At 43.0% G+C, this 18,819-nt stretch overlaps 1 pseudogene; it reads left to right on the top strand.

Annotated features, from left to right (window-relative positions):
* Positions 1 to 8,512: 8,512 nt before the first annotated feature.
* LOC116575426 lies at positions 8,513 to 17,165 on the top strand (annotated as a pseudogene).
* The last annotated feature ends 1,654 nt before the right edge of the window (positions 17,166 to 18,819 follow it).

Below are 18,819 nucleotides of genomic sequence, written 5' to 3'. Positions count from 1 at the left end.
AACAAAACAAAAACAACAACAGACACAAAAAACTGACAAACAATGGTTATTCAGCCTTGGGTATTTGGCAAATTGTTTCTCAAAAATGAATGAAGTGAATCTGGAACTTCAGAAAAACTTACTGGAAGAATTTATGGCCATGACAAAATTCACCTTTTCAAGTGAAAATTCGAATTTTGAAATTCTTTTTTTTTGGCACCGTGAACCAGATTAACATTAGGAACCTTTGCAGAACTCAGTGAACCAGTATCTTCCAAATGATCAATGCACAAAATCCATACGTGGGCAAAACATTCATTTAAAGCGTGAGATAGCTCAATGGACTTTAGTGGAACAGAGTTCAAAAAGTTCATTGATATCTCAGGTTCCATATTGTCATTAAGCTTTAAGAAACTATCATAAGCCAAGTTGGGTGCGGTATCAGAGGAGAGTATCTATAGTTATCTGGAAAGGCCATTAAATTCTGTCTCTCCCCTGCTCTGCCTTTACAAACTGTGTATCTCGTTGAGGCAGAATTATCTTCCCAGACCCCAGCCAACTGGCATATCACAGCAGACTGAATGCAGAAGCATGTATGAGAATCCAAAGGTCTTCTTTAAGCCAGACATTAGAGGAATTTGCAAACATACAAAATAATCCCACTCTTCTCACTAAATTACTTGGCTTTGGGAAATATATATTTATTTTTCGTTAAAAATGTGATTTGGGAGGAGTCAAGATGGCGGAGAAGTAGCAGGCTGAGACTGCTTCAGCTAGCCGGAGATCAGCTAGATAGCTTATCTAAAGATTGCAAACACCTGAAAATCCATCGGCGGATCGAAGAGAAGAACAGCAATTCTGGAAACAGAAAAACAACCACTTTCTGAAAGGTGTTTTCCTTTTTTTTTTTTTTAATTCTTTTCTTTTATTTTTTCTTTTTTTTTTATTTATTTTTTCTTTTTTTTTTCTTTCTTCCTTTTTGAACCTCTTTTTATCCCCTTTCTCCCCCCTCACGATTTTGGATCTCTTCTAATTTGGTTAAAGCATTTTTTTCCTGGGGTTGTTGCCACCCTTTTAGTATTTTACTTGCCCCTTCATATACTCTTATCTGGACAAAATGACAAGACGGAAAAATTCAACACAAAAAAAAGAACAAGAGGCAGTACCGAAGGCTAGGGACCTAATCAATACAGACATTGGTAATATGTCAGATCTAGAGTTCAGAATGACAATTCTCAAGGTTCTAGCCGGGCTCGAAAAAGGCATGGAAGATATTAGAGAAACCCTCTCGAGAGATATAAAAGCCCTTTCTGGAGAAATAAAAGAACTAAAATCTAACCAAGTTGAAATAAAAAAAGCTATTAATGAAGTGCAATCAAAAATGGAGGCTCTCACTGCTAGGATAAATGAGGCAGAAGAAAGAATTAGTGATATAGAAGACCAAATGACAGAGAATAAAGAAGCTGAGCAAAAGAGGGACAAACAGCTACTGGACCACGAGGGGAGAATTCGAGAGATAAGTGACACCATAAGACGAAACAACATTAGAATAATTGGGATTCCAGAAGAAGAAGAAAGAGAGAGGGGAGCAGAAGGTATACTGGAGAGAATTATTGGGGAGAATTTCCCCAATATGGCAAAGGGAACGAGCATCAAAATTCAGGAGGTTCAGAGAACGCCCCTCAAAATCAATAGGAATAGGCCCACACCCCGTCACCTAATAGTAAAATTTACAAGTCTCAGTGACAAAGAGAAAATCCTGAAAGCAGCCCGGGAAAAGAAGTCTGTAACATACAATGGTAAAAATATTAGATTGGCAGCTGACTTATCCACAGAGACCTGGCAGGCCAGAAAGAGCTGGCATGATATTTTCAGAGCACTAAACGAGAAAAACATGCAGCCAAGAATACTATATCCAGCTAGGCTATCATTGAAAATAGAAGGAGAGATTAAAAGCTTCCAGGACAAACAAAAACTGAAAGAATTTGCAAATACCAAACCAGCTCTACAGGAAATATTGAAAGGGGTCCTCTAAGCAAAGAGAGAGCCTACAAGTGGTAGATCAGAAAGGAACAGAGACCATATACAGTAACAGTAACCTTACAGGCAATACAATGGCACTAAATTCATATCTCTCAATAGTTACCCTGAATGTTAATGGGCTAAATGCCCCTGTCAAAAGACACAGGGTATCAGAATGGATAAAAAAACAAAACCCATCTATATGTTGCCTCCAAGAAACTCATTTTAAGCCCGAAGACACCTCCAGATTTAAAGTGAGGGGGTGGAAAAGAATTTACCATGCTAATGGACATCAGAAGAAAGCAGGAGTGGCAATCCTTATATCAGATCAATTAGATTTTAAGCCAAAGACTATAATAAGAGATGAGGAAGGACACTATATCATACTCAAAGGGTCTGTCCAACAAGAAGATTTAACAATTTTAAATATCTATGCCCCCAACGTGGGAGCAGCCAACTATATAAACCAATTAATAACAAAATCAAAGAAACACATCAACAATAATACAATAATAGTAGGGGACTTTAACACTCCCCTCACTGAAATGGACAGATCATCCAAGCAAAAGATCAGCAAGGAAATAAAGGCCTTAAACGACACACTGGACCAGATGGACATCACAGATATATTCAGAATATTTCATCCCAAAGCAACAGAATACATATTCTTCTCTAGTGCACATGGAACATTCTCCAGAATAGATCACATCCTCGGTCCTAAATCAGGACTCAACCGGTATCAAAAGATTGGGATCATTCCCTGCATATTTTCAGACCACAATGCTCTAAAGCTAGAACTCAACCACAAAAGGAAGTTTGGAAAGAACCCAAATACATGGAGACTAAACAGCATCCTTCTAAAGAATGAATGGGTCAACCGGGAAATTAAAGAAGAATTGAAAAAAATCATGGAAACAAATGATAATGAAAATACAACGGTTCAAAATCTGTGGGACACAACAAAGGCAGTCCTGAGAGGAAAATATATAGCGGTACAAGCCTTTCTCAAGAAACAAGAAAGGTCTCAGGTACACAACCTAACCCTACACCTAAAGGAGCTGGAGAAAGAACAAGAAAGAAACCCTAAGCCCAGCAGGAGAAGAGAAATCATAAAGATCAGAGCAGAAATCAATGAAATAGAAACCAAAAAAACAATAGAACAAATCAACGAAACTAGGAGCTGGTTCTTTGAAAGAATTAATAAAATTGATAAACCCCTGGCCCGACTTATCAAAAAGAAAAGAGAAAGGACCCAAATAAATAAAATCATGAATGAAAAGGAGAGATCACAACTAACACCAAAGAAATACAAACTATTATAAGAACATACTATGAGCAACTCTACGCCAATAAATTTGACAATCTGGAAGAAATGGATGCATTCCTAGAAACATATAAACTACCACAACTGAACCAGGAAGAAATAGAAAGCCTGAACAGACCCATAACCAGTAAGGAGATTGAAACAGTCATTAAAAATCTCCAAACAAACAAAAGCCCAGGGCCAGACGGCTTCCCGGGGGAATTCTACCAAACATTTAAAGAAGAACTAATTCCTATTCTCCTGAAACTGTTCCAAAAAATAGAAATGGAAGGAAAACTTCCAAACTCATTTTATGAGGCCAGCATCACCTTGATCCTAAAACCAGACAAGGATCCCACCAAAAAAGAGAGCTATAGACCGATATCCTTGATGAACACAGATGCGAAAATATTCAACAAAATACTAGCCAATAGGATTCAACAGTACATTAAAAAGATTATTCACCACGACCAAGTGGGATTTATTCCAGGGCTGCAAGGTTGGTTCAACATCCGCAAATCAGTCAATGTGATACAACACATCAATAAAAGAAAGAACAAGAACCATATGATACTCTCAATAGATGCTGAAAAAGCATTTGACAAAGTACAGCATCCCTTCCTGATCAAAACTCTTCAAAGTGTAGGGATAGAGGGCACATACCTCAATATCATCAAAGCCATCTATGAAAAACCCACCGCAAATATCATTCTCAATGGAGAAAAACTGAAAGCTTTTCCGCTAAGGTCAGGAACACGGCAGGGATGTCCATTATCACCACTGCTATTCAACATAGTACTAGAGGTCCTAGCCTCAGCAATCAGACAACAAAAGGAAATTAAAGGCATCCAAATCGGCAAAGAAGAAGTCAAATTATCACTCTTCGCAGATGATATGATTCTATATGTGGAAAACCCAAAAGACTCCACTCCAAAACTGCTAGAACTTATACAGGAATTCAGTAAAGTGTCAGGATATAAAATCAATGCACAGAAATCAGTTGCATTTCTCTACACCAACAGCAAGACAGAAGAAAGAGAAATTAAGGAGTCAATCCCATTTACAATTGCACCCAAAACCATAAGATACCTGGGAATAAACCTAACCAAAGAGACACAGAATCTATACTCAGAAAACTATAAAGTACTCATGAAAGAAATTGAGGAAGACACAAAGAAATGGAAAAATGTTCCATGCTCCTGGATTGGAAGAATAAATATTGTGAAAATGTCTATGCTACCTAAAGCAATCTACACATTTAATGCAATTCCTATCAAAGTACCATCCATCTTTTTCAAAGAAATGGAACAAATAATGCTAAAATTTATATGGAACCAGAAAAGACCTCGAATAGCCAAAGGGATATTGAAAAAGAAAGCCAACGTTGGTGGCATCACAATTCCGGACTTCAAGCTCTATTACAAAGCTGTCGTCATCAAGACAGCATGGTACTGGCACAAAAACAGACACATAGATCAATGGAACAGAATAGAGAGCCCAGAAATAGACCCTCAACTCTATGGTCAACTAATCTTCGACAAAGCAGGAAAGAATGTCCAATGGCAAAAAGACAGCCTCTTCAATAAATGGTGCTGGGAAAATTGGACAGCCACATGCAGAAAAATGAAATTGGACCATTTCCTTACACCACACACAAAAATAGACTCAAAATGGATGAAGGACCTCAATGTGCGAAAGGAATCCATCAAAATCCTTGAGGAGAACACAGGCAGCAACCTCTTTGACCTCAACCGCAGCAACATCTTCCTAGGAACAACGCAAAAGGCAAGGGAAGCAAGGGCAAAAATGAACTATTGGGATTTCATCAAGATCAAAAGCTTTTGCACAGCAAAGGAAACAGTTAACAAAATCAAAAGACAACTGACAGAATGGGAGAAGATATTTGCAAATGACATATCAGATAAAGGACTAGTGTCCAGAATCTATAAAGAACTTAGCAAACTCAACACCCAAAGAACAAATAATCCAATCAAGAAATGGGCAGAGGACATGAACAGACATTTCTGCAAAGAAGACATCCAGATGGCCAACAGACACATGAAAAAGTGCTCCATATCACTCGGCATCAGGGAAATACAAATCAAAACCACAATGAGATATCACCTCACACCAGTCAGAATGGCTAAAATAAACAAGTCAGGAAATGACAGATGCTGGCGAGGATGCGGAGAAAGGGGAACCCTCCTACACTGTTGGTGGGAATGCAAGCTGGTGCAGCCACTCTGGAAAACAGCATGGAGGTTCCTCAAAATGTTGAAAATAGAACTGCCCTATGACCCAGCAATTGCACTATTGGGTATTTACCCTAAGGATACAAACGTAGTGATCCAAAGGGGCACATGCACCCGAATGTTTATAGCAGCAATGTCCACAATAGCCAAACTATGGAAAGAACCTAGATGTCCATCAACAGATGAATGGATCAAGAAGATGTGGTATATATACACAATGGAATACTATGCAGCCATCAAAAGAAATGAAATCTTGCCATTTGCAACAACATGGATGGAACTAGAGCGTATCATGCTTAGCGAAATAAGTCAAGCAGAGAAAGACAACTATCATATGATCTCCTTGATATGAGGAAGTGGTGATGCAACATGGGGGCTTAAGTGGGTAGGAGAAGAATAAAGGAAACAAGATGTGATTGGGAGGGAGACAAACCATAAGTGACTTTTAATCTCACAAAACAAACTGAGGGTTGCTGGGGGGAGGGGGTTTGGGAGAAGGGGGTGGGATTATGGACATTGGGGAGGGTATGTGCTTTGGTGAGTGCTGTGAAGTGTGTAAAGCTGGTGATTCACAGACCTGTACCCCTGGGGATAGAGTATTATGCCTCCATCAGAAAGGATGAATACCCAACTTTTGTAGCAACATGGACGGGACTGGAAGAGATTATGCTGAGTGAAATAAGTCAAGCAGAGAGAGTCAATTATCATATGGTTTCACTTATTTGTGGAGCATAACAAATAGCATGGAGGACATGGGGACTTAGAGTGGAGAAGGGAGTTGGGGGAAATTGGAAGGGGAGGTGAACCATGAGAGACTATGGACTCTGAAAAACAATCTGAGGGTTTTGAAGGGACAGGGGGTGGGAGGTTGGGGTACCAGGTGGTGGGTATTATAGAGGGCACGGATTGCATGGAGCACGGGGTGTGGTGCAAAAATAATGAATACTGTTATGCTGGAAATAAATAAAAAAATATATATAAAAATAAAAAATAAAAAATTTAAAAAAAAATGTGATTTGTATTCATATGGAAAGAGCTTATTATTATTTAAATGAATTAATAAGCATTTTGAATTTTTAAGTTTTTAATCTCTAAGATGGTAAATATCAGTAAATATAACCTGTGTAGTAGAAGGTCTTCAATAATTTTCAATAGTTAAAGGAGTCCTGAGACCAAAAAGTTTGAGAAACACTAGCCAAGAGAATGAAACCCTCCTTAGGTGCGCCTGTTCAATGGTGCTGCAGTAAGATGTTATAAGGACACAGTGTATGGGCCTTTGCCATGTTTTCAGGCTTAAGATAATTTTTATTAACACTTTTATTTTTATCTGATCTAAGCACTAGACATTTGTTTCCCATTCAGTATGTTACTGAAATTGCATTTTCATAGGCTAAAGGCAATTTTAACTCATAATGTAAGAAATGGTGGTGTCATATCCTGAGAAGAAGATTTCACTTTGCGTATAGATACACTGATATTTAGAGTACCACTGGAAAGTAGAAATTGAATTAACTCATAAGTCATGATTTTTTTTTTCTTAACTGTACGAAGTCAAAAATGTCAAGAAATTTCTTATATAAAAGCAGGCAGTGTTTCATGGATCCTTAGTAAACAGCTGGGCCTGAGGTTAGATCCCATTTCTCCATTTATTTGTTTAGTTTTAGCAAAGTTAATGAACTTCTCTAATTCTAATTCTCGGTTCCCTGAGACTAACAATACTTACCTCTTAGGGTTGTCTTTGGGAGTAAAGTAAGAGCACAACTTGTTACAGAATGCTTGGCCCAAGCTGAGCCCTTGAAGATTCTTGTATAATTATCATGACTACAGGTATATGGCCTAACCCTTGCATTACTTTCCTATTGCTACTGGAACAAATTATTATGAATGTAATGACTTAAAACAACAGAAATTTATTTTCTTATGGTTCTGGAAGTCAGAAGTCTGAAATGGGTCTTCTAGCACTAAAATCAAGATGTAAGCAGAACTGGTTCCTTTTGGAAGTTCCAGGGGATTATCTGTACTATGCCTCTTCTACCTTCTGGTGGCAGCCAGCAGTCCTTGGATTGGGGATATACCTCTCTGATCTCTGCTTCAGTCACCACTGACTTCTCTTCTGTAGTCAAACCTCCCTCTTGCCTCCTTCTTAGTAAGGACACTTATGATCACATTTAGGTCCACCTAGATAATCCAGGCTAATTCACCATCTCAAGATCCTTGATTTAATCACATCTACAAAGTCCCTTTTGCCAAATAAGGTGAAAATCCCAGGTTATGGGGATTCGGACATGGGTATCTTGGGGGGAGGACATTATTTAGCCCACTATACCTTCTCATTTTATAATGAGACCATGAGTCCCATGAGAGGTGATGATATGCAGCAGTCATGGGTCTGGTCTAGGGTAAGAAAAAGTGAAGCTTTCTTCCTCCACTTCTACCAAGTCATGCTTTGGAAACTCTGCCTGAGACCTCTGACTTCATAAGAAGGGCCATTTCTCCCCTGCATCTCCCCCAGAGCTGCCATTTTTTATACAAATGCAAGGTATTGGTGACATCGTATTCCACAAATCCATAGAGCACAATAGGCATGGTGTCCCTTTGAACTTGATGTCTCTCTCTCCTCAGTGATCAGGGATGGAGAGTAATACATAACAGTTTTGAGGGCATCAAAACCACTTAAAATCAAAAGTGAAGATTACAGGGCGCCTGGGTGGCTCAGTGGGTTAAGCCGCTGCCTTTGGCTTAGGTCATGATCTCAGGGTCCTGGGATCGAGTCCCGCATCGGGCTCTCTGCTCAGCAGGGAGCCTGCTTCCTCCTCTCTCTCTGCCTGCCTCTCTGCCTACTTGTGATCTCTCTCTGTCAAATAAATAAATAAATAAAACCTTTAAAAAAAAAAGTGAAGATTACATTGAAAAAAATAAAATAAAATTTTTTTTAAAAGCTAAGGTTTAACACAGTTTAGTTCATATCCAGGTACATAAGATAAGACCAGATGACCCTAGGCTTGGCCAATTTACAGCATCCCCACTGTTATGTATAATGTGAACCAAAATTTGATGTTCTTTCTCTATTCATAGTTCCTTTGTTCCAGCTGCATATCTTTAGTCCCTATAGCCTATTCTGTCTCATCCCACCATCCCACAAACTCACTCCCAGGCTGTATTATATACACCATGGTTCCAGGGACCTAGTAACTATGTTAGGATCTGCCATGGTCGTGAGTGGGTTCCTAGAGAGACAGCAAAGCGGGTTTTGCTGCTGATAATCAAATGCTGTCAGGATATGAGACTCTTGAACAAGAAGCAAGCAAATTCCCTCCTTCCCAAACCCATTTTCCCTCAGGTATGTCTTCTGTGGTGGGTTTAACTGGGTAGCCTCCGGTAAAGTATGTCCCAACCCCCGGACCCTATGAATATTACCCGTATGGCAGAAGAGTGAGTACTACCTTATGTAGTAACAGATGAGATGAGGCAACGGTCTGTGCGGGTTCTATAGACCTTCACAAGTGTCCTTAGAAGAAAGTGGCACAGGGAAATAAGGCAGAGAAGAGGCTAGGGACACGCAGAGGAGGCGATGTGAAGACAGAGATTGGAACGATGAAGCCAGGAGCCAGGAAACCCCGGGGATGCCCACAGCCAGGGGAGGCTACAGAGGGCAAGGAAGAGATTCTTCCCTAGAGCCTTCAGAGCAAGTGAGGCCCTGCTGACACCTCGATTTCAGATTTCTGGTCTCTAGAATACATTTTTTTTAGTATTAAACCATCCAGTTTATGGTAATTTGTTCCAGCAGCCCTACAAAACTGATATATTTATGATGATCTGGGAATAGGCTTGCCAGCTGCTCATTAATAATAAAAATAACAACCACAGTATTTAGAATATTTGGTGAATATCCACTCTGGGCCAAGCACTGCACTAAGGGCTTTACCACATTATCGATCCATTGCACAACCATATAAGACAGGCGTCACTGTCACCCACAATTTGCAGGTGAGGAAGGTGAAACTTGGGGGTTACAGGACTAGTAAGAGGGGGAGCTGAGATGGACCCGGGAGCTGTTGGACATTTTCTTGTTGGCCGTCATCAGTACCTCCGGAATTACTCCAAGGACAGCCCATTTCTTTGCGGGGGAAGAGTCAGGGAAACGAGAACAGAGCAGAGGGGCACCAACACTGAGCAGAGAGGCCCAGCATTCCCAGGGGCACACTAGCAGCGGCCTCGGGGTATACGGGCCACTCTCGAACCAGACAGGGTAGGGCAGGGCTCGGCAGGACTGTGTGGAGAAGGGGAGAAAGAGCTAGGGTTCAGAGGTTCTCTTGGTCACTGTTCAGAGCCAAAGTCTGTTTTCATGGTGGTTCTCACTTCCTGAGCTTCTGCCTAGACTGACCAGGCAGCCAGGAAGCACATATTTCACACAGGGTGTTTCAGCCAGTGTTGGGGAGCCCTCTGTCCTCTTGGACAGTCTAAAGAGAGTCTGCCCAGATCCTGGAGAAGTCCCGCTTAGGATTTGCTTAGGGGGTCATTTCCATTCATGTCGCCTAAAGGCATTCTGAAGCAATTTCCAGTCCCTTCCCTGAGGCCCAGTTTCCCTTTGATCTTAAACATCTGGCTCTGGTCTATAAACTCAGTTCAACAGGTAATTAATGCAAACTCACAGGAAGGGCAAAAGCCAACAGAGCCCTCTTCTACAGCAAGCTCGATTCAAAGTGCTGAGGGATAGCCTGGGCACATTGAGGTTTATGAGATTCTAGAGCTTGCTCTCATTACACCACTTGTGTTGGGAGCAGATAGGGCTGGGCTCCACAAGAAACTATGCATTTGCTGCTAATTATTTAGGATGAAGGATTTGTTGCATTGGGTGTAGCAGAAACCACCTGAGGATAGACTCTAGCAATTGTTATAACTAAAGGCGATTGAGAGAGCCTCAATCGTTTCCTCCAGCCCATGGCTAACGGTACTACAGGGAGCAAAGTAAAAGGCCCCAAATTTCCTGAGCAGCTACTGTGTGCCAAGTATTTAATCTTCAAAACGACTCTGAAATGAAAGTTATTTCTCACATTTTTGTGTCAGATGAAGATGTTAAACCTCATAGAAGTTCTGTCACTTTATTTGCCAAATAGAACTAGTAAAATGACAACTGAATTCCAACATATTTCCACAGCCCAAGCTGTTTTCACCATACTATGCCAAATAAACAGTAAGATCAAACCATAATGTGACCGTTGCGTGGACAAGAAAGATGGATTGGGGAATATATCCGAACATATCCGAATGAAACACATCCATTTATGAAGTTGGATATATAAATTCAAAACTCCTTTTGTTATTTCTGGTAGGTCAGAGAGTATGTGCTGAATTCCAAGCCAAAATGTCCCCAAAGTAATATTCTTCAACCCATGGGAGGGTTAATGGGCAGTGGCTATGGAAGAAAAACAAGTATTTCTGCCGAATACCATCTCCTTGCCTTGGGAAGGGGCTCCCTTCTTCAGTCACACAGTATTTATGAGTTTGTGGATGACCCCAACTCTCAGTGACAGGGTCATGGAAAAATAAATATCAATAAGAAACACAAAAGTATAACGCAGGATACTGAGTGATAGAAGATTTGTTTGTCCACCTGCCCAAAGACAGGGGCCTGGACCAAATGATGTCCTGAGACCAAATGATGTCCTGAGACCATCTTCTGCCTGGGCCTTTCTAGATGGCCTTCACTGCCTCCCTGCCAGTTGGTGTGGCTCAAAGTGTGGTCCGTGAATCAGGCCTGGTCCACCATGTGGTTTTTACCAGGCCAGGAGGAAATAAGTATAGAAATTGAGAGTGTTTGGGAACACTTACTACAATTTGATGTTCATGCTATTTTTGTTTTATTTTACAAAAGTATTGAGGTGCAAAAATAATGAATACTGTTATGCTGGAAATAAAAAAAAAATTTTTCAAAAAAAAAAAAAAGTATTGAGTATGATAGACAGGAAATTTAAATATCTAGTCCTTCACCAATGTTAGAGAAGCCCATCTGAACATGAAAATCTGGTTGTGCATAAAGCCCTTTGACCAAACAAAAATAACAAAGAAAATATGTTTTGGATGTACATGTATAGTTATCTGACTGTGTGTACTTAAAATCAGATCTATTCAAGCCTTCTCTGACTCATCCTTGTTGTTTTTGCCAGAGTCCCTTTTCTTATTGTTCGGCAATAGTGTTTATCTGTTTACTTTCCATGGTGTGGTGAAAATAGTATTCTATTTTCTATATTTTTCTCCAGAAAAAAAAAATCCTAGATACTTAGCAGGCATACCCCCTTCTCACCCTCATCTCCCATACCCTCTGCCTGGCCCAGGAAGCTTACACTGCCTGAAATGCTTCTTTCTCATTTTTGTCTGTGAGCTGTGTCTTCAGTCATCAAGTCTCAGCTCAAATATCATTTCCTTGCTGAGGCCTCCTGCCAACCCTCTGGCCTGCTTGAGTCACTTCCTCTGCATGCTCTCAGAGCACGCTGCACCGGCCTGGCTCATGGCGCCCAGTGCCATGAATTGCACATCTGTTCCCCATTCCACATCCTGTCTCACTCTGTGCAGCTGGCCTGAGACCCCTTGCGCTTCAAGAATCAGACCAAAGGACAGTTCCTCCAGGAAACCTTCCATACCACAAATAGATTGGACACTTTCTTATTACAAATCAGATACAATTAATTCATTCTTTCAACCCAAATTTATTGAGCACCTCGTATGTGCAAGATGTGTTAGGTTCTAGAGAAAGATCCATCACTGGAAAGGACAAAGACCCCACATTCTAGAGGGAAGAGAGATCACTGTGTTCTAGGGGCAGTCAAAGGCCTTGAGTCTAGAGTGGAGAACAAGGAGGAGAGTGGAAAGAGATGAAGTCAGAGAGGGAGGCAGGGGCCAGACCTCTAGGGCTTTGTTGGCTATGGTAATACTAGAGTGTAGTTAAATGCAGTGGGAATCCTTTTCCATGCTACTCAGGGAGGGGCCCATACGTTGTTCTCATTCCCATCCTAACTTAAAGGGAAAATTCCACAACTCCAGAGCCCTTGATGTCCTACAGATGAAGGAGGATGTCCTCCAATTCCTTGCTGCTGGATCCCTCTTGGGTGGCACCAACCTTGACTTCCAAATGGAGCAGTACATCTACCGAAGGATAAGTGAAAGCCTCTACAGCATGAATCTGAAGGGGACCTGGGAGAAGCTTCTGTTGGCAGCTTGTGCCATTGTTGCCAGTGAAAACCCAGCTGATGTCAGTCAGTGTTCTATCATCCAGGAACCCTGGCGGGCGAGCTGGGTTGATGTCTGCTGCTGCTACTCGAGCCATTCCTGTTGCCGGCTGCTTCACTCCTGGAGCTTCTGCTAACCGGATTCAGGCAGGCTTCTGGGAGCTGAGGCTTCTGATAGCTATTAAAGCCAGGCAGACCACCGGCCTGTCACAGAGGCATCTTATGAGTCTACTATCACTCTGTGTAACACAGACTCTCCTCTGTGCTATGTGGACACTGCCATCCCTTGCAACAACAATGGAGCTCGCTCAGTGGGTCTGATGTGGTGATCCTGGACTGGGATGTTCTGCGCCTGTGTGGCACCATTTCCTGTGAACACCCATGGGTGGTCACCTCCGATCTCTACTTCGACAGAGATCCTGAAGGGACTGAAAAGGAAGAGCAGACAACTGCTCAAAAGGCTGTGACCCAGGGGGAATTATAGGGTGGATGGACTGCTCCAGCTCCTGAGTTCACTGTTACTCCACCTAAGGTCCCAGACTGGCTGGTCTGAAGGCATGCAGGTGCCCTCTGTGCCTAGTCAACAGTGCCCTACTGGAGAGCAGGATGCTTAGCCTGCAAGGAAACCTGGTTGGCATCTCCCACGGCTCAGGCCACTGAATGGACAGGAACAAACCTGGGGTGGTCCTAAGCTGCTCTTCCACAAAGGCAAACAAAAAGGAAATAAAGTTGATGGAAAATAAACAGTTTCTTAAAAAATTAAAAAAAAAATAAAAAAAGAATTAAATGCAGCAGGAATCCACTAGAAGGTTTAAGCAAGGAAGTGATACAATCTGGTTTATCTCTTTCAAAGAACATTCTGGCTGATACGTCGGGGGCAATGCTGAAACCCCACTTAGGAGGCAATGGCAGTGGCAGTGGTCCGTCCATATGAGGGATGACGCTGGCCTGGAGCCGGGTGGGAGTTCTGGAAATGAGGACAAGAGGCAGGATTCAGGTTCTGTTCTGGAAGCTGGGCTGGCTGCTGGTTGATGCTTTGAGAGTTCTACTGCATGTAATACTACAAAGCTTAATTGTAGGGATTTTGGAGTTTTCTTCAGCTCTGAATTTGGGATTTACTGAATGCCTCAAATAGAAAATATCCTAACTACAAAAATTTCCACTAGGGAAACAATGCAAGTTTGATGCTATGCCAGCCAGAGTGTAGGTGTTGGCATGTGAGTCTGCAGGCATCTTTTGATCCAACACTGCCCTTATGTCAGAGGAAAAAAAAAAATTGGCAGAAAAGTGTCCACATTTTAAGTCCAAGAAGCAGATCTGCACCTCACCCCAGAGACTGCTGTCTTGGCTGACAGTGAATCAGTGAGATGCCTTGTTTGAGCCCCATAATTCTATCCTAATATATTAACCAAGGAAAAGTGTCTGGAAGACAAAGTGACAGGTCTCTGGGCACGGAAGGGTGTGACAGCCAAGTATTCACTTTGCTGTTTGGTCCTTTGCTTTTCTCTGTACTTCAGAGCTCCCCAGGAATCTGGGGAAATCAAGATTCGAATCAACAGGAGTCCAGAGTCTACACAATGAACCTCAGGGACCGAATCAGTTGTGATTATGTTCATTAGCACCCTGGAAGCAGACACTGACAAGCCGGCGGATGGCAGGCGAATCTGGGCACTAATCACATTTCTCCTGTGCTTGAGTGTATGCCCACGGAGCCAGCTGATCGCAGGTCTAGCAACGGTAATAGCATCAAAAAAAAAAAAAAATAGGCCATCCAATGGATCAAACTTAACTTTTTAAAATTGGGGCACAAGGAAAAAGAGGCTTAGCTGACAATGTTTATAACAGACAGTATGACAAATGCCTATTTTTCTCTCTTAAAGTGATGTTTATAAAAGGCTTTTTCCATCAGAATTCATCAGCCTGGTATTCACTGCAAGAGACGTTTTTGGAATACTAATGCACACTAGTTAACGAGCATATATTGTACACCTGCTGGGAGCTAGGTCTGGGGCTGAGAAAGGGAATAGAGAGATGAAAAAGATGAATAAGTGACCTTTTCCAGGGCATTGATGGACCATTAGGTGAGGCAGATCTGGAGGAAATGATACAATACAGGGTGGGTGTGGTCAAGCCTTGAATAATTGGTATAAACGAAGGGCTCTGGAAATGAAGAAGGAAGCCAGCACTTTGTCTGATACATAGTGCAGTATAATCAGCATTAACTTTGGGGCCAAATGGAGTATGTGAGGAATCCCACCTAACCCACCAGCCATGTTTTCATCTTGGGCAAGTCAGCCTAACCTCTCTAAGCCTCAGTTTGCCTATCCCTCAAATGGGGGAAATAATTGTCTCTAGAGTTTTAGTGAAATAGATGAGGTATATACAAAATGTCTACTGATCTAGCACATAGTTGGTGCTTAGCAAATGGCAGAAAATGTTACTACAGTAGCTCTCCTTATCCACCAGCGATACATTCCAAGACCCCCAGAGGATGCCTGAAACCACAGATAGTACTGAACCTATTTACATATTTCTTTTTCCCCCGTACATACATACCTGTGATAAAGTTTCATTGATAAATTAGACACAGTAAGAGATTAACAACAATAAACTGGAATGATTATAACAATATGCTGTAATAAAACTTACGTGAATGTGGTCTCTGTCAAAATATCTAATTATACTCACCCTTCTTCCTGTGATAACGGGAGATGATAAAATGCCTGCCTGATGAGATGAGGTGAGGTGAATGATGGAGGTGTTGTGAAGTAGGGCTAGGCCACTCTTGACCTTCTGGCAACATGTCAGAAGGAGCGTCATCAGCTTCCAGACTGGTTGACTGTGGGTAACTGTAAGTAAAAACCACGGATAGGGAGGACTACTGTGTCGATTCTTACTGTTTCGCTCTAGAATTGCTTTACTCTTTCCGATGAAGTCACTGTATTTTGGTGTGTCTTATGACTCTTCAGGGAAAAAAGGTGGTTTGATGTGAGAATCTGTAATAAACTAGACAACGATACTCATGTAATGTGATGAGTGGAGGCTCATTAGCTGAGCTACTGAGCCTGGGAATGAGTCACTAGATTCTAAATAAATAGTAGATAGAAGGGGGGAACAGATTAGGTATCAGGGTTTGATACCTAGAAGAATTAGGGTAGATCTGTCTTGTAGGGGTCACAGGGGACCTTCGGGACTACCTAACTCAACCTCCTAATAGTAGCGTACGGGAGACTGAAACCAAAGAGATTGAGTAACTGTTCTGAGATCCTTGGATGTAGAGCCTTCCATTGTTCTCTTTCCTGGAGGTTCTGAAGGCAAATGACAGTGAATGATTCAAAAACACTGAGCTTAGGAAGTCAGAGAAGAATTGTGTTTCTGAGCTCAATTCCTCTCCTTAACTGTAGGAAACCACTACTCATGTTCTACCTGAGAATGATTCTGTAGGGCTAAAACCCCAGTTGGAGACCTAAGGCAGAAAGAAGGAAGGGTGAGTAGCAATCCTTGACTCACTGTGCAAGGTGGTGCAATGGATTCTAATTGCTTGGTTAGTTGGTTGATCGAGACCATACTCTGTCACAAAGGTGGCCCCTGAGAAATGAGGTTCAGATGCCAGAAATCTCTTGGTAGAGAAATAAATTAGAATTGCAGACATAGAAAGATGTTGGAGTGCAATAACTACATAAAAAATACCTGACTACTCCCTAAACAAATTTTCTGAGACCGAAAAGAAACGCCTCTCACCAAGTCTTGAAGTGAAGTGAAGAAAGAATCTGTATCTTTGAAAAATTGTCCAGTTGCAATGTGAGAAGACCAAGGATAATGACAGAAGGCACTGAAGCTAAATGGCTTTCTTGAGCCCGTGGAGGATTTGGGGGGCAGAGGTCACATAGCTGCCCTCCCTCCCCGGCCCCCTCAGGCAGTGGGTATGCCGTCGAAATTAGCAGCTTGGTGGGGTGCTGCTGTAGTGGTCTGACTTTGATCCACAGGGTGTTTAACCGCACTGTTCCTCGGTTTCTTCTTCTGTAGATAAAGCCACATCTCTCAAATTTTGCTGGGAGATGATTGGTGTGACGTGCTCAGTAAGGCGCTGGGCTCATAACAACGTCTAGCTAATTGGTGCTATTATTAGCTGTAATTATGGGATTCTAGTGGCTGAACATGAAGTTAGGAGATAAAAAAGAGAGGCTTATTTTGGCTTTCCCTTATGTCCCTCTCATCTGCCCCCCTCCTCTCTGTTCTACCTTGCTTTCCACTTTAAAGGACCCCCTTGATTACAGCGGACCCAGCCAGATCACCAGGATAATCTCCTGATTTTAAAGTCAGCTGGTCTTGGGGTGCCTCCGTGGTGCATTGGGTTAAACATCTGACTCTTGATTTTGACTCAGGTCATGATCTCAAGGTCCTGGGATTGAGCCCTGTGACAGGCTCTGCACTCCGCATGAGAGGCTGCTTGAGATTCTCCCTCTGCCCCTCCCCCCTCCACACACACACACACACACACACACACACACACACACACGCACACACACGCACACACACACACACACACACACTCTCTCTCTCTCATAAATAAACTGGTAAACTCAGCTGATCTTACTTTCATCTCATCAGCAATCTAAATTCCCTTTGCCATAGAACCTAACATTGTCATAGGTTCTGGGGGTCAGGGACATGGGGGGGCGTTATTTTGTTTGCCACACCCACCAGTTGGGTGTACTACTTCAGGCAAGGCACTTAACTCTATATTCCGCAGTTTCCTCATGTGTGTGCCCAACGTGCTACAAGGGTTAAATGAGACAAATGCACGTCAAGCTCTTAGCACAGTACCTAGTGCATGATAAATGCTCAGTCTGCAGCGTTCGCTTTTCTTTCTCATAAACACACACGATGTAAAACTCCACAGCCCATATCACATCCTGAAGCACAGTGCCCTCACATGCTGCTTGCGGCTACACCATGGCATTCCTTTGGGGGGGGGCGGGGCTCTACTCCCCAGTGTGGGGCTTGAACTCACAACCTCCAGATCTAGATCTAGATCTAGATCTAGATCAAAGGCTGTAGGCTCTACCAACTGAGCCAGACAGGAGCCTCTGTTCCGATCTTCCTAACGGAGGGACAGCAAGGGCGGAGAGTCTGCCTTGTGTCTGGGTCACAGCCTCCTTCGCTGGACTCTGGACAGCCCACACACTCTACCCTCGAGGTTTGGGGCACTTGGCAGTGACTGTCCTGGGGAGGAAGTGCTCTCTTGGTGTCCCCAGTGGGGGCACAAATGAGTCACTAAATGTGGGCCTGGCAACAGTTCCTTCTTCTATGAGTGGTGACAGATATTCAAAAGGAAACAGCACTCAGTGCCCAGAGACTTGCCTTGGACACAAAGGAAACTACCGGTGATATTCGCCGTTCTGGGCATTCTCGTGTTGCTGATGTCCTGTGAGCCTCCGGCTCTGGGAAGCTGGCAGGGAGGCCACCTTCAGGAGGCCGCTGGGAAAATTGAGGAATGGAGAGTAGATGACTCGACGACGGTGACACAGCCTGCCAGGGCCTGGCATCCTGACCTCCGGCCCCAGAGCCTCTCCACCTCTGCCGGGCCTTCTCTTAGCTGCTGAACAGCGAAGAAGGGTGAGTGGCCTCACTGGGGTTACGCCCCTTCTCCACTTGGCCTCCTCCTCTGCCCTGACCTCCAGCCAGGGCGGCTGCCACAGAGCCATTCCCGACCACGTACACAGGTGCCATGTCTTCCTCCTTCAGCAGGGTTCTCCTGCCTGTCGCACTTGGCAGTGACTGTCCTGGGGAGGAATTGCTCTCTTGGTGTCCCCAGTGGGGACACCAGGTCTCCTCCGGATGGCGGTCCCTGGTTTGCTTCTGCTCTCTCCTGATTCCTTGGGTCCTGCTGAATTAGTGAGAAAAGGAGAGAGAAGTAGGTAATCCTCCATTTCAGCGGTTCTCACCTAGGACAGAATCCTCCCTGCGCCCTGAAAACCTGTGAAAGTCGTGGGGGCTTTTGGGGTATTACAGTGGCTAGGGGGAGTCCCTGGTG

The sequence above is a fragment of the Mustela erminea genome, chromosome 16, assembly GCF_009829155.1.
Source record: "Mustela erminea isolate mMusErm1 chromosome 16, mMusErm1.Pri, whole genome shotgun sequence".
Classification (NCBI taxonomy): domain Eukaryota; kingdom Metazoa; phylum Chordata; class Mammalia; order Carnivora; family Mustelidae; genus Mustela; species Mustela erminea.
Note: the sequence above shows the minus strand (reverse complement) of the source record. Positions and strands in the feature narration are given on the sequence as shown.